The 16,980-nt window shown below is 47.3% G+C and overlaps 1 pseudogene; it reads right to left on the reverse strand.

The window, feature by feature from the left end:
• Positions 1–1,147: 1,147 nt before the first annotated feature.
• On the reverse strand, positions 1,148–15,065 carry LOC119958581 (annotated as a pseudogene).
• Between the last annotated feature and the right edge of the window lie 1,915 nt (positions 15,066–16,980).

Here is a 16,980-nt window from a genome sequence, read left to right on the forward strand (position 1 = left end):
ATGACCCTTGAGGACCTGTTTTTTAATTTGAAACCTAGCTCTTTATAATCTCTAAACAGGTCCTCTTTCCTAGACTTGCCTATGTTGTTGGTACCGACATGGACCACAACAACTGGATCCTCCCCCTCCCTCTCCAGTATCCTTTCAAGCCGGTCAGAGATGTCCCGCACCCTAGCACCGGACAGGCAACATACCATGCGGGTCCCTCTATCCTGCTCACAAAGGATACTATCTATCCCTCTGATAATAGAATCCCCTACAACTACAACTTGCCTATTTACTTCCTCCCCTTGAATGGCCTGATGAATTTGCTGTCAGTCTAGATTCAATAAAATCTGAGATGGATTTGCAGGTATCATATCATTTAATAATAACTAACTTGCAAGGCTGACTCAATCCATAGGGCCACAGGACACGCATACTGTCTTCTGCAGCATCCCAGGATAAAGAGACTGGAAACACAAAGGGTCTCTGCAGATATATTCAAAATCACAGTAAGATTCACATATAAGCTTTCCATTGGTCATTCTATACACCTCCTGACCTGGTCATATATCCTAATTGGCTCACTTATCCTTAGCCCCTTCTACCCGGCATCCCTCTCACCACTCTCTCCACGAGGCTACCATTCCCCCAGCCATGCTTTGCTCATCTCTTTGTTCTCTGTCTGTGAACACATTACCCTCAGGGTCCTACTGTCCATCATATTCGTTTGCTCACTTCCTCAGTACCACTGCCAACTTAACTGGGTGGCATGAATGTGAATGAGCTATGACGTGGATGGGAAGAGGCAACTTATCATCCAGTATTCCTCAGCTATGTAGCCATGGTAAATACTATCTCGTTGAGTACCGCTCCATGGACACCTTCCTTTTCCGTCACTAGAACTTGCTGGAGTACATAAAGAAAACAGTAAACATGTCAACTACCTCCAACAATGCAGGGATACAAATGAGACATGGATGCATACCCCCGTAACCTTGCGTTGCTATTAAACTTTTTTAACTTCAATGTGAAAGGGTAGGTGACTGCTAAAAGCAAACTTTGACAGCAATTTGTTAAACTACTAAATAGGAATCCTGGCTAACAAAAATCCACAATCTCTCAAGACTGCTAAAAGCAAACTTTGACAGCAATTTTTAAACTACTAAATAGGAATCCTGGATAACAAAAATCCACAATCTCTCAAGTATTTTTCCATTAAGAAGGCATTTTTATTCATTAGTCCTTTGTGGGTCCCTACTTTTCCCATTACAAAGACCACGATCTGCCAGCTCTGCCGACAGAAACATTGTACGTTGCTCCTCCAGATTGGCTCTTAGCCCTGAAGCCCAGTGTGAACTCACCATCAGTAAACATCATCAGTAAATATCTCTGATAACAGAGCACTTCATTCCACGGAGGACCATGTAGCCACCGAAGTTGGCCATTCCCTCAATATAAAATGGAGGAACGCAAAGCTTGCAGGGTAAAATGGACAAAGTTTGCAGCACAAGCAGGCTGCAACAAGCCACTGTGTATTCTGTCTGCTAAGAGAGCAGACGGCACCGAAACGAACATTCCGCATACTAATGAAGCAATCTCAGGGACAGTTTGCACAGTAATGGGACGAACCCAGGGGAAAAGGACACACATAGGGAAGTGATTGCAACATTGTATGGGAAGCCAGACACCTCGGCACCAGCGGGATTCGAAGACAAAGCACCTGGAAGCCCGCCCAGTAGTCGAGGGACAGCCTCAGTATTGGGGGGGGGGTTCAAACAAATCGATTGGGAAAAGACCCAATCGATCCCCAGCAGATAGAGGGTCCGCCCAAAAGGGCGCGAAGCCCTGGGACCTATTAGAGACAGGTCACAAACACCGTTCGTTCTTCTTGACCAGCCCTCCTCTCTTGACCAGCCCTCTCGACCAACCTTTACCGAAGAAGACCTTGACCGAGAGAGAGGAGATGTTCCGACAGCAGCCGCCAGCAAGTAAGTGTCTCTCATCCGATCGCTACCAGAGATAAACACTCCTGACCCCTTTTAACCCGTACCAACTCATTTGGTACGGGTTAAAACAAACTCATTTGTTTGAACTTACTAATTGGTATATGGTTTTATTGCTTTGAACTTGACCTTGAAACTTGTGGCGGTATCTTAACGATACCTGGCGACGCCAGAGCTAAGGAACGAACCAGAGCCAAATTGAGTGTTAAGCACACTCACCCAGAAGGACCAACATTTAGTGGCTACATCCGACGGGTCTCGATTAGAAGTGCCCCCCCCCCCCCCCCCCCCCCCCAAGGATGGCCCCTTTGGAGTTAATTTTGTGTGAATGAGGAGACAGGTTCCGGGAGTATAGGACATACTTGGTGGGAGAACCTATCTCAAATTCATAAAAAGAGTTTAGAGAAAGCACGTAAGCCGATGGCAATTGTGTCCTGCTTGGCACAATTGCGAGGCACAGAGGAGGTCGCTAGGACGCTCCGAGCAGAGTTGGAGGAGAAGAGCCCAATGCGCAAAGTGGATGTCAGGGACATCGAAAAGTTGAATCTAGGTTTAAGGCAACGACTGGTAGATAAGGATAGAGAGGTGAATGATGCCAAGAGTCCACATCAGTCTTGTCTAGCCCATCTGAGCAGTCCCCAAGTTCAATATGAAAAGGCCTATCAAGATGTGCAGCGTGCAGTCTTGGTAAGAGAAGAAGCAGAAAAGCAGGTCGAAACACTAAAGAAGCAATGTAGCGACCTAAAGGCAGCTTTAAGGGCACTCCATGCTGCCACCACTGAGCAAAGGCAAAGCACAGTGGACCATGCGAAATGTAGGAAGCAGATTGCGCAGCTGCAATCTCTGCTTTCTGTGCAGAATGGCTTACAAGAGACATTTGGAACTCAGCTAGATGAAGAAAATGCCGCAGATTGGCAGGGGTTGAGTGAAACCGCGCAGCGCTATGTTCAGGGAACATGTGCGCCAGCGGCGCAGCAGAAAAGGAAAGCGCCCCAACCCCCCACAGCTCAGATTGCACACACACCAATGAACCCAGTCACCACCCAATGAAAAGCAACCGCAGAAGGCCACATGCTAGGTCACATACACCACCCGCTTAACTGTAACCCAACTAAGGGATGCGTGTGAGAAAATCACCCCATCCCTCCCCACTGCAGACCCCCACCAATGTTTCACAAGAGTGATACAGCAAGCGACCATGTGCGGCCTGGATGAGCGAGAGCAGGTTAAGCTCACAGTTTTCAGTTTAGACTCATCGGTAGTAGCAGCCCTCCCCGACCCACAGAACGTTGGAGGAGGCACCCTCGAAGAGATGCAAACAGCTATTTTAGACGCGATAGGGTACAACAGAGAAGACCCAGTCGAAGGCCTAAATAAGTGTAAGCAGAAAAGGACCGAGCACCCCACAGCATTCGCATGAAGGTTGTGGATTCATTTCACTGCCGTTTTTGGTGAGTCAGACCACGCACATTTAACTCTAGATAATAAGGTTAAATGGACCCGCACAATCATCTCCCACGCCACAGACGCAGGACAGAATGTCTGCAGCAATTATGACCCCTCAGAAGAGGCCCATAATGAAAATGCGTCTTGAAAAGATTGTCCCGCACTTGGGAGAAATCTGTCCAAGGCAAGGTAACATTAAAGAACCCCGAAGAAGCTCAGGCTGCAGCATATATTCAGGCAGTGAGAGCGCACCAAAACCCCGCATAGGTAAATGAGGGAAAGAACAGCCCCCCACAGAAGTCACAAGAATCTTATAACTGAGGACAGTTAGGGCATTTCGCTAGGGAATGCAACGCCCCGCAGAAATCTCAGAGAGGCCAGCCGACAGGCACTCTGACCAGGAACAAAGCTAAGCCTATCCATAGTACAGGGACGCAGTCAGGACAGACCAATGTGGACGGAATGGACTGACGGTGTTCGGGATCCCCCACTTGGGTCTGTGACACCCTCTGGGACCGATCCGGAAGGCCGGTGGTCACGGCGAAAATTCGGGGAAAGCCCATATAATTACTTTGGGACACAGGAGGGTCCCGCACTACAATTAATTTCTCCTCTACACCACAGGCAGACACGTGGCCCACTACAGCTTCAATCACACTCAGCGGCTTTACAGGTCACTCGCAGCAGGGACACATTACAGCCCCTGTACCCATCCAACTAGGGAATATCTGCACCAGAACCCCGTTGTATTAGTTAATCTGCCCCGCACAGCAGAACACATACTGGGCATTGACTTTATGAATGCCCACAGCCTGTCGTTCGACCCAGTCAATCAGTGTGTCTGGCGAATGGCAAAATCTGACAGAGCACCCGCAACGCTCACAGTAGGAGAGTATGTGAACAGGATAAGCGCAGTAGGCGACTATTGTTTTGACCCGAACACATTTAGCACGTAAAAACAGGTTAGGGCAGTACTGAACAAACACAGGACAGCATTTGCCAGTCACCGGCACGACTGCGGCAGAATGACTGGACAAGTCCAAATTACAGTACCTGACCCGAGACCACAGAGACGGTACAGCTTTTCCCTTGAAGCGGAGGGAGAAATTGGAAAAGTTGAAGAGAGCTTATTAGAGCAGGGTGTACTTAGGACAGTAGCCTCGACTAATAATGCCCCTATTTGGCCAGCGAGGAAGCCTGACGGATCATGGCGTCTGACCATTGATTACCGGGAAATCAACAAAGTTACCCCAGCAGTAACCCCCACGGTAGCAACAAGTCCCGAAACCATGCTCAAGCAGGGACTCCACTCCAAATATTTCACGGTATTGGACATTAGCAACGGCTTCTGGTCAATCCCATTGGCAAAGGCGTGCCAGTACAAATTTGCCTTCACATTCAAAGGACAGCAGTACACGTGGTTCTGCCTCCCACAAGGATTCCACAATTCCCCCTCCATTTTCCACCGACAGCTGGCAAATGGACCAGCAAAATTTTTCCGACCCGAATGTCTGGTACAGTATGTGGACGACCTATTACGGCAGACAGGCACCGAGGCAGAGCACATCACGCTTCTGTCCGAACTCCTGGAACTTCTGAACTCAATCGGATGTAAGGTTAACCACAGAAAGGCCCAAATATTGGAGAATAAAGTGATGTATTTGGGTACAGTCATCACACACGGCAAACGCGAGATCGAGTTCAAAATAATTGACTCAATCGTCAAATTGCCCCGTCCCCAGAATGTTTCAGCCCTCCGGTCGTTATTAGGACTGGTTGGGTATTGTCGGAACCATATCGATGGTTTTGCGACAAAGGCAGCCCCACTTTCATAAGAACATAAGAACAAAAGAACTAGGAGCAGGAGTAGGCCATCTGGCCCCTCGAGCCTGCTCCGCCATTCAATTAGATCATGGCTGATCTTTTGTGGACTCAGCTCCACTTTCCGGCCCGAACACCATAACCCTTAATCCCTTTATTCTTCAAAAAACTATCTATCTTTACCTTAAAAACATGTAATGAAGGAGCCTCAACTGCTTCACTGGGCAAGGAATTCCATAGATTCACAACCCTTTGGGTGAAGAAGTTCCTCCTAAACTCAGTCCTAAATCTATTTCCCCTTATTTTGAGGCTATGTCCCCTAGTTCTGCTGTCACCCGCCAGTGGAAACAACCTGCCCGCATCTATCCTATCTATTCCCTTCATAATTTTAAATGTTTCTATAAGATCCCCCCTCATCCTTCTAAATTCCAACGAGTACAGTCCCAGTCTACTCAACCTCTCCTCATAATCCAACCCCTTCAGCTCTGGGATTAACCTCGTGAATCTCCTCTGCACACCCTCCAGCGCCAGTACGTCCTTTCTCAAGTAAGGAGACCAAAACTGAACACAATACTCCAGGTGTGGCCGCACTAACACCTTATACAATTGCAACATAACCTCCCTAGTCTTAAACTCCATCCCTCTAGCAATGAAGGACAAAATTCCATTTGCCTTCTTAATCACCTGCTGCACTTGTAAACCAACATTCTGTGACTCATGCACTAGCACACCCAAGTCTCTCTGAACAGCGGCATGCTTTAATATTTTATCGTTTAAATAATAATCCCGTTTGCTGTTATTCCTACCAAAATGGATAACCTCACATTTGTCAACATTGTATTCCATCTGCCAGACCCTAGCCCATTCACTTAACCTATCCAAATCCCTCTGCAGACTTCCAGTATCCTCTGCACTTTTCGCTTTACCACTCATCTTAGTGTCATCTGCAAACTTGGACACATTGCCCTTGGTCCCCAACTCCAAATCATCTCTGTAAATTGTGAACAATTGTGGGCCCAACACGGATCCCTGAGGGACACCACTAGCTACTGATTGCCAACCAGAGAAACACCCATTTATCCCAACTCTTTGCTTTCTATTAATTAACCAATCCTCTATCCATGCTACTACTTTACACTTAATGCCATGCATCTTTATCTTATGCAGCAACCTTAAGAAAGAAGCACCTTGGGAATGGCTTCCGCAGCATATTGAGGCTGTGGAAGAGTTAAAGAAAGCCCTCAGCGCAGCACCCGCGCTACAAGTTCCAGACCAACTCTCCCCCTATGCAATTGAGGTAGCTAGCACAGATCTGACCCTCTCGGCCGTGCTCTCGGAACCTCTCTAGCACAGATCTGACCCTCTCGGAACGGCACGAACAGCTACAACCAGTGGCTCATGCCTCACGACTGTTAGACCCCGTGGAGCAAGGTTTCTCAGCCTGCGAAAGGCACCTGCTCGCGGTATTTTGGGCAGTACAATATTTTTCCTACATTACCGGACTCAACCCCATCACCATTTTGACCGAACACACCCCCACATCGTTACTTTTAGACGGACGACTGAAGGACGGTTCCGTGAGCCAGACAAGAGCAGGTAGATGGACACTTCTGTTACAGGGACGGGACATAACAGTTAAACGGACCAAGACACACACATTTTTAGCGGACAACCTACAGTATCCAGGACTACCCCATCAATGCAAAATATTAGCCCCCCTACACAACACAGGGCCCTTCATTGCTAAGACGCCCCCCAGGAAGATCGGGAATTCAAGCCAGAGTCCCTAGCCCACGGACACGTGTGCACCCCTACGGATTTATTTGGGCGCTTCATCCACAGTTTTAGATGGCGAACGCATTACGGGATGCAGTATTTATGTGGAAGATGGGCAGGGACGCGCACTAGAGGAGATAGCACTAAAGTTACCCGGTCACTTAGGCGTGCAGGCAGCAGAGCTCGCGGCCATTGCATACATAGTGGACCACCCAGATTCGTTCACCTGCCCAGAAGACATATTCGGACAGTCTATATGTATGTAACAACCTCACAGATTTTCTACCCCTGTGGAGGACAAGAGGTTTTGTCTCCGCGGACTGGAAACCCCTTCCATCAGCCCCATTGCTCTGCCATATCTTAGAGAAGGCAAAGGATAGGACGTATGGCATTATCAAGGTTAGAAGCCACCATCGATCGTCCCCCCCTGGAAATGTGAAAGCCGACGCACTGGCTAAAGCAGGTTCCAGGCGAGGTCATTTTTGGACACCCCCAGCCAGCGCACCAGCTAGCGCCTCTGTGAGTTCCGTTCAGGTCTCACAGACAGACATAGAAGATTTTGTACAGGCACAGAAGCAGGGCGCAAATCTCCGGGAAATTTTAAAAGGAAACTTTGTGGCCCAGTACGACAAATTCAAACACGCTTTGACCACACATGAGGGTGTGATTATCAAAGACAAATTATATGTGGTTCCTGAGAAGGACAGGAATCAAATGATTGCCTTATTCCATGATGGTCATGGACACCAAGGGATCGACCCTAATACAGCCCACCTTAGACAACTCTGTTGATGGCCCAATTTAAGAGAAGATGTAACCCACTACATAGATAACTGTACTTTGTGCACAGAATAACCCAGAAATGTATTCAAAGAAGGCACAACTCAGCCACACTCGCCCCGTAATGGCCCCTGGACAAACCTCCAGATCGATTTTATAGGTCCATTGCCCCCTTGGAGGAATGGCTATCAATATGTTCTGGTGGTCATAGACACGCTTATGAAATGGGTAGAGGCATTCCCATCTCGTACAAACACTGCAAAGACAGCCGCAAAGATCCTGACCCACCATATTTTTACTAGATGGGGACTCCCCAGAAGTGTAGAATCAGATCCTGGATCTCATTTTACTGGACGGGTCAAGAAGAACGTCCTGACCATATTCGGCATCAAACAAAATTTCCACATTGCGTATCACCCCCAGTCAAGCGGGATAGTGGAACGCATGAATCGGACTCTAAAATCGCCCCTAAGAAAGATGGTATAGGTGAACAATTCAACTTGGGATTCAGTGCTCCCATTCGCACTAATGTGTACAAGAAATATTGTTTCATCATCAACAGGTTTCACCCCACACACACTCATGACCGGACGCCCTATGAAAGGATGGATCAGAATTTCTTTTAGGACTCGACATGACCAGCCCAGAAGTGAAGGCCCTCACACACGAGACAACAGGTAAACAATTAGTTGAGACTGCAAGGTCGGCCCAGCTAGCAGCCACAGTAAAATTGGATAAAAGGCGGAAACAGAGCAAGGCCTGTTTCAACAAAAATGTCCGCACCACAGAATTTCAGGTTGGGCAACAAGTGATGTTATCTGTGTATAACTCTAGCACGTTTTTGGCCCCAAAATTTTCCGTCCCGTACTCAATTTCGGACAAAATCAGCCGGTCAGTATATCGGATAAAGTACCCCAACGGTAAGACTGCGAGGTTCCATATTAACCGCTTAATGGCTAATGGAACACAGTCAAACCACTCGCACCATGTCCTGCAAGACGCAGCAGAACACCTCGCCCCGCCCACAAGAGACACATTTCCACCCTCTCCCTCACAGGCCAGTTCCTCATCGGACTCGACCTCAACTCCCCCCACCGACTTTAAGACACGCCCCGGAACGCCCACAAGCTGTCACAGCAGAGACAGTGACAGTGACTGTGAGACTGAGGACAACCACAGCACTCCACCCTGCAGCCCCAACTTCACTGTCTTCGACCACGACTTCACTGACCCCATGGAGATCGCTTACCTAAAAACACCAGACCCGCACCCAAACCCACCACCCAACACTGACGACCCCGACAACGTCCACACAAATTTGGACACCAGTATTTGCCACAGGGACAATTTACACAGACTCGTCCGGAACAACGGGAGGGACCCAAGCTCACCGAATGTGATCATAACATGCCTGATCCATACAAGGGTATGGGATCCGGGAGAAGAGGATGCCTTTGAGTCTAACTCCCGGCACCGCAACCCCTTTGTGACCCTGTTCGCAGGGGATAATGAATAAGGTGTCCAGATGCTGAAGTAAAAGGAACCACTTGAGAGAAGCGCTGTCCTTTCTGATGGTAGCCATGATGGAACCTGCAGTACGTTTAATTTTTGTTTGTTCTATGTTTGTATTTCACTCATCTCAGAACGCCTAGGAGAATCGGCCCCAAGACTTTTCAGCTGAACAGTTTGTGACCATCTCACATCTCACAGTATCACTGTAACCAAGATGTTTGTTTCCCGAACCCACCTCATATTGGCCCCCCGCCATATACCAATATCCTGGTGGGGAGATTTGCTAGTGCTCTTCGGGGGGGGGGGGGGTTTAAACTAATTCAGCAGGTGAATGGGAACCTAAATTGTAGTCCCAGTGTACAGGATGTTGAGAGTAGTGAGGTCAGGGATAGGGTTAACAGTTCGAAAGAGGGCACCGGCAAACAAGATGCTGGTTTGAAGTGTGTCTACTTCAACGCCAGGAGTATCCGAAATAAGGTGGGTGAGCTTGCAGCATGGGTTGATACCTGGGATCTCGATGTTGTGGCGATTTCGGAGACATGGGTAGATCAGGGACAGGAATGGTTGTTGCAAGTTCCAGGATTTAGATGTTTCTGTAAGAACAGAGAAGATAGTAAAAGAGGGGGGGGGGGGTGCGGCATTGTTAATCAAGGAAAGTATTACGGTGGCAGAAAGGACGTTTGAGGACTCGTCTACTGAGGTAGTATGGGCCGAGGTTTGGAACAGGAGAGGAGAGGTCACCCTGTTGGGAGTTGTCTATAGTTCCGAATAGTTCCAGAGATGGAGAGGAAAGGATTGCGAAGATGATTCTCGACAGGAGCGAGAGTAACAGGGTAGTTGTTATGGGGGACTTTAACTTTGCAAATAATGACTGGAAATACTATAGTTCTAGTACTATAGATGGGTCAGTTTTTGCGCAGTGTGTGCAGGAGGGTTTTCTGACACAGTATGTAGATAGGCCAACGAGGGGCGATGCCACATTGGATTTGGTACTGGGCAATGAACCCGGCCAGGTGTTAGATTTAGATGTAGGTGAGCACTTTGGTGATAGTGATCACAATTCGGTTATATTTACTTTAGCGATGGGCAGGGATAGGTATATACCGCAAGGCAAGAATTATAGCTGGGGGAAAAGCAATTATGATGCTATTCGGCAATATTTGGGATGTATAGGATGGGGAAGGAAACTGAAGGGGATGGGTACAATCGAAATGTGGAGCTTTTTCAATGAACAGCTAATGCGTGTCTTTGATAAGTATGTACCTGTCAGACAGGAAGGAAGTTGTCGAGCAAGGGAACCGTGGTTTACGAAGGAAGTTGAAGCACTTGTCAAGAGGAAGAAGAAGGCTTATGTTAGGAGGAGACATGAAGGCTCAGTTAGGGCACTTGAGAGTTACATGTTAGCCAGGAAGGACCTAAAGGGAGAGTTAAGAAGAGCGAGGAGAGGACACGAAATGTCGTTGGCGGATAGGATCACGGAAAACCCTAAGGCTTTCTATAGGTATATCAGGAACAAAAGAATGACTAGAGTAAGATTAGGGCCAATCAAGGATAGTAGTGGAAAGTTGTGTGTGGAATCAGAGGAGACAGGGGAAGCGTTAAATGAATATTTTTCGTCAGTGTTTACACTGGAGAAAGACAATGTTGTCAAGTAGAATACTCAGGTACAGTCGACCAGGCTTGATTGGATTGAGGTTCACAAGGAGGAGGTGTTAGCAATTTTGCAAAGTGTAAAAGGGTAGCAAAGGGTTGCAAAGGGTAGGTCATGCCTCACAAACCTTATTGAGTTTTTTGAGAAGGTGACCAAACAGGTGGATGAGGGTAAAGCGGTTGATGTGGTGTATATGGATTTCAGTAAGGCATTTGATAAGGTTCCCCACGGTAGGCTATTACAGAAAGTACGGAAGTATGGGATTGAAGGTGATTTAGAGGTTTTGATCAGTAATTGGCTAGCTGAGAGAAGATAGAGGGTGGTGGTTGATGGCAAATGTTCCTCCTGGAGTTCTGTTACTAGTGGTGTACCGCAAAGATCTGTTTTGGGGCCACTGCTGTTTGTCATTTTTACAAATTACCTGGAAGAGGGTGTAGAAGGGTGGGTTAGTAAATTTGCTGATGACACGAAGGTCGGTGGAGTTGTGGATAGTGCTGAAGGATGTTATAGGTTACAGAGTTTAATAGATACGCTGCAGAGCTGGGCTGAGAGGTGACTGATGGAGTTTAATGAGGAAAAGTGTGAGGTGGTTCACTTTGGAATGAGTAACAGGAATGCAGAGTACTGGGCTAATGGCAAGTTCTTGGTAGTGTAGATGAACAGAGAGGACTCGGCATCCAGGTACATAAATCACTGAAAGTTGCCACCCAGGTTAATAGGGCTGTAAAGAAGGCATATGGTGTGCTAGCCTTTATCAGTAGGGGGATTGAGTTTCGGATCCACGAGGTCATGCTGCAGCTGTACATAACTCTGGTGCGGCCGCACCTGGAGTACTGCGTGCAGTTCTGGTCACCACATTATAGGAAGGATGTGGAAGCTTTGGAAAGGGTTCAGAGCAGATTTAGTAGGATGTTGCCTGGTATGGAGTGAAGGTCTTACGAGGAAAGGCTCAGGGACTTGAGGTTTTTTTCGTTAGAGAGGAGAAGGCTGAGAGGTGACCTAATAGAGACATATAAGATAGTCAGAGGGTTAGATTGGGTAGACAGTGAGAGTCTTTTTCCTCGGGTGGTGATGACCAACACGAGGGGACATAGCTTTAAATTGAGAGGTGGTAGATATAGGACAGATGTCAGAGGCAGTTTCTTTACTCAGAGAGTAGTAGGGGTGTGGAACGCCCTGCCTGCAACAAGACTATCCAAATTTAAGAGCATTTAAGTGGTCACTGGATAAACATATGAATGAAAATGGAATAGTGTAGGTCAGATAGGCTTCAGATGGTTTCACGGGTCGGCGCAACATCGAGGGCCGAAGGGCCCGTACTGCGCTGTAATTTTCTATCTTCTATGTTCTATATCAGTTGAAATGTCTTCTGATGAATCAATCAATGTTCACGACTTGTCTTCTATTTACAGATGTTTGTTTTCACATGCCCGCTCATAACTGCTCTTCTGTTTGGAGGACATAAGATGCAACCCCACGATGAATACATTCTTGCCTGTTTGAATCTGGTCGCTCAGGCAGTCGAGAAACGGCACTGAGGACCCGCCCTGTCTGAGGACCACCCCTTTGGTCAGCTAAGCTCGGGTAGAGCACAGCCCGTCCTACCCGGGGATTCCACCCAAATCTTACCCGTCGCGGCCCACACGCAACCCATTTCGACTGTCTTATTTCTAAAAGTTTGTTTTCCTCTGATTTCGTTTAACGCAGCCCTTTGGTTGCCACCCTTATGCTATTAACATCCAGTAACATTTTGGGATGGTAAATTGCAACACTCTGCGAGATGGCTTGCACTGGTTTAGTACTTAAGTATATGTCTGCTCCTAAACCCGCTTTTGAAAAAAAAAAATAATGAGGGAGTCACATGGACGTGACCATCATCAAGGGAAATTTGGAACAAGAGGACAAATATACTTAAAGTCAAGATATTAAACTGAACAGTGACAGATAATATGCTTGATCCCATAGGCTTCGATCGTTCGAGAGAGGAACCGAAGCAACAGTACAGCACGATCCCAGGAAGGAAGGAAGAGAAGGGAAGAGAGAGAGATGAAGAGCACTCCAATTGCTATGTTTTTAGCTTTTGTGGCATCTGCGTGGTTGCGCGTGAACGCGAACCCCCTTTCCCACAGTACAACGTTTGCAAACTTCTCCCAAACCCTGACCACCCCCAGCCCAGTCAATGGTAACAGTACCCCGACCTGGTGTACCAGATCTCTGACATGGTACTCCTTGTCGTACGTTATAGAATCACTTTTAGCAATTGCGATCAATTATTATAGTCCAAACCATCAGGATGAGGAAATGGAGAAGGAGAGCCTACCGCGCTCGTGCCTCAACAGTGTATAGAGTGAGATCCCCTATTTTTGGATTCCACCAGTCCCCCGAACCCCTGGAAATGTACTTAGAACTTAGAACTTAGAACAGTACAGCACAGAACAGGCCCTTCGGCCCTCGATGTTGTGCCGAGCAATGATCACCCTACTCCAACCCACGTATCCACCCTATACCCGTAACCCAACAACCCCCCTTAACTTTACATTTTAGGACACTACGGGCAATTTAGCATGGCCAATCCACCTAACCCGCACTTTTGGACTCGATGCCTTTGTAAAATAAAGAGATTATTTCTATTAATGATGTACCTCTGAGCTCGACTGCCGAGTCAGAGAGAATTAAATGTCATGATGCTGCTGTGTGAATGATTAAGGATTTAGAATGTTGTAGAATGTTTAAATATGAGATGAGAGTAGTTTATTGAGGATAGTTAGAGGTTCCCGATTTCAATTGATAATGCATGTCCCCTTTGAAATAGCGCCAATCAGAAATTGTTAGATAAAGTTTTTTTGGCATAATTGAGGAAAGTGCAGAGGCCATGGAACTCGCTGAGGTCTGGGAAGAGAGACACCGTACTTGGGTGAGGCTTCACGCTTTCGCTTTAGTATCACAAGGAGGGAGCGTAGCCACCGAAGTTGGCCATTCCCTCAATGCAAAATGGAGGAACGCAAAGCTTGCAGGCTAAAATGGACAAAGTTTGCAGCACAAGCAGGCTGCAACAAACGACTGTGTATTCTGTCTGCTAAGAGAGCAGACAGCACCGAAACGAACATTCCGCATACTAATGAAGCAATCTCCGGGACAGTTAGCACAGTAATGGAACGATCCCAGGGACAAAGGACACAAATAGGGAAGTGATTGCAACATTGTATGGGAAGCCTGACACCCCGGAACCAGCCGGGTTCGAAGACAAAGCATCTGAAGGCCCGCCCAGTAGTCGAGGGACTGCCTCAGTATTGGGGGGGGGGGGTTGCAACAAATCGATTGGGAAAAGACCCAATCGATCCCCAGCAGATAGAGGGTCCGCCCAAAAGGGCGCGAAGCCCTGGGATCGATAAGAGACAGGTCCCAAACTCAGTTCGTTCTTCTTGACCAGCCCTCCTCTCTTGACCAGCCCTCTCGACCAGCCTTTACCGAAGAAGACCTTGACCGAGAGAGGGGAGAGGTTCGGACAGCAGCCGCCAGCAAGTAAGTTTCTCACAACGATCGCTACCATAGATAGGCACTACTGACCCCTTTTAACCCGTACCAACCTGACGTCTGCGGACCCAGTGCAGTGCAAGAGGCCATTGTCCCCCTGATCCGGCAGTTCCTTATTCAGATAAGTGTTGGTCTATTTAGTGGTAGGAATAGTTTAGTCATCTTAGCGTGTGCATGAGTAGTTTATAATTGTATTATAATAAACTCATTTGTTTGGACTTACTAATCGGTGTATGGCTTTATTGCTTTGAACTTGACCTTGAAACTTGTGGCGGTATCTTAACGATACCTGGCGACTTCAGTGCTAAGGAACGAAACAGAGCCAAATTGTGTGTTGAGCACACTAACCCAGAACGAGCAACAACAAGGCCATTGGTGCAGAAGCTGTGCCTATCCTTTCCAACCACCACATCTATTTCTGGAGGCGTTACAACTGACAAGGTACCTCCAGTACATCCTGCCCAGATGTACTTGGCGTCCACGTAGCCAGCGTCGGCTGAGTCCTGGCAGTGCCCCTCGGCCATCAGCATCTCCAAATAACAGAGCTAGCCAGCCATGGGTCAGCCATGGTCGGACTGCCTCATCTCTCTCCCTCCCTCCCTCCCTCTCCCTTGGTCAGACCAGAGGAAAATTAAATTAAAAGGTTTTTAGTGTAATTGTGTGGGAAAGGAAAATGAGCCTCACGGATAACTGCCGTTCGTCTCTGGCGAGATGGAAAAATATATTGTGTGGGGGTGGAAGGTTAGCGGCTTGGAATGAAAAAAGGAGGGGGAAAAGGATGATTCCACCCCCCCCCCCCCCAACCGCCGCCGGCTCGCACCCCGTTAGCAATTTACCTCCTTCACCTTAAAATATACAGGCGTAGCTTTTTTTTTCTCTTCTTCTTTCCCCGCCCTCCGGCTCCACTTGGTTCGAAATTATTGATATATTAAACTCTTCCCCCCACTCCCTCCCTCTCGCTTTTGAGCACACTCCAGCCCGGGCCGCTGTCTCTGTAAAAGCATGTTGTTAGATTTGACTGGTATCGAAGTGTATGGAGATCAGCTAGGATTTGGAATTTAGATAGAGGATCAGCCATGTAAATACTGAATGGTGGAACAGGTTCGAACGTTTGAAAGACCTGATAATGATCCAAGTCTCTGTGTTTTATGTTACAACAACATTTAAATAAGGTTACGAAAACACGACATTTTTTAGGAGGTACAGTATCTTCCGTGACCTGTTAATATCGAGCACTGTTGGAGTTTTGTCATTGTTGTATACTCCCCTTTGGGAGCGCATTGATACCATGCAAACCTATTGCTGCATTAAAACGTGGGAAGAGTCCGTCCTGTTTATTTCCTTTGTTACGATTTAGTTTATTTTGTTATTTTTGATCCCAGGATCTATAATCGGAACGTTCCTTTCAGCAGAAAGGTGCTTGCCTGGACTCTGTCTTCCCAGGTTTTGTATTCTGGAGAGGATAAAACAGACCAGTCCGAAGCAGGTGAACTGCAGATTGATAGGTTGGCTAGGGACAGTGTTCTGCCTGCCAGCAGAGTGAGAGCCAGAGAGGTTTACAGAATCAAAACATGCCGCCCAGATTTTACCACGAAGCTAGTTCTATTGCCTGTATTTGGCCGAAAATGCTCCACACCCAGCTTTCCCATCGAACTGTCTAAATGCTTTTTAAATGACAAAATTGTACCCGCCTCTACCAGTGCCTCTGGCAGCTCGTTGCAGATACTCACCACCCTCTGTGTGAGAAAATAGTCAGCGATTGGCTCCTGTCTGGTGTTTATTTCAGAGAAACTGCCAGGCGCAGCTGGGCCCTCGAAGGAAGTGGATCTTTGTTTCGCCCTCTCTCTGCTGCCAGTTGCCTGCGATCTCTGTAATTCTGCAGTGAAGATCTTTACAAGCTGAAGGGAAAGAAATGACCCAAATGAAGGTCTAACATTGACTGAGAAAGTAACTGGAAGACATCCATCTGAATCAAAGATCCTTACCCTGTTTATTTTATAATATTTTCTTTACCTTGTAACCAGCCTCTTGCCCTCTGTTTTTCGTCTGTGTGTGTGGCGAGACTGGGTGGAGTTAGAAAGACGGGGTTGGGAATCAGATACCGCATAACTAGTTCAATGTTATTCCGTCTATTTAATTATAATAACTTATATTAATTAAATGTTACACCTGTTTACTAGTGTTGACTAGTCTAGTTATCTCAATCAAGGCCACATGCATTAATACAGAATACTATTTCACCTGTGTTTTGACTCCCGATCAAATGGGGTTGGAAGTTACGGTGCACTAGCCCACGGTGTCATCCCATAATTTGAGGGCTCGCCCGGGATCTTTGGGACCGCAGAGAGCGGCGAATTGGGTACAGTATATATTAAAAAGGCAGCAGGTTTGTACTAGCATAATTGCAGCTGGTACTGGAAGCTTCCGCGGCCTTTCTGCAGTTGGTGGAACTGCCTTTGGTTTATTACAAGG

Source organism: Scyliorhinus canicula, chromosome 30 (genome assembly GCF_902713615.1).
Source record: "Scyliorhinus canicula chromosome 30, sScyCan1.1, whole genome shotgun sequence".
Classification (NCBI taxonomy): Eukaryota; Metazoa; Chordata; class Chondrichthyes; order Carcharhiniformes; family Scyliorhinidae; genus Scyliorhinus; species Scyliorhinus canicula.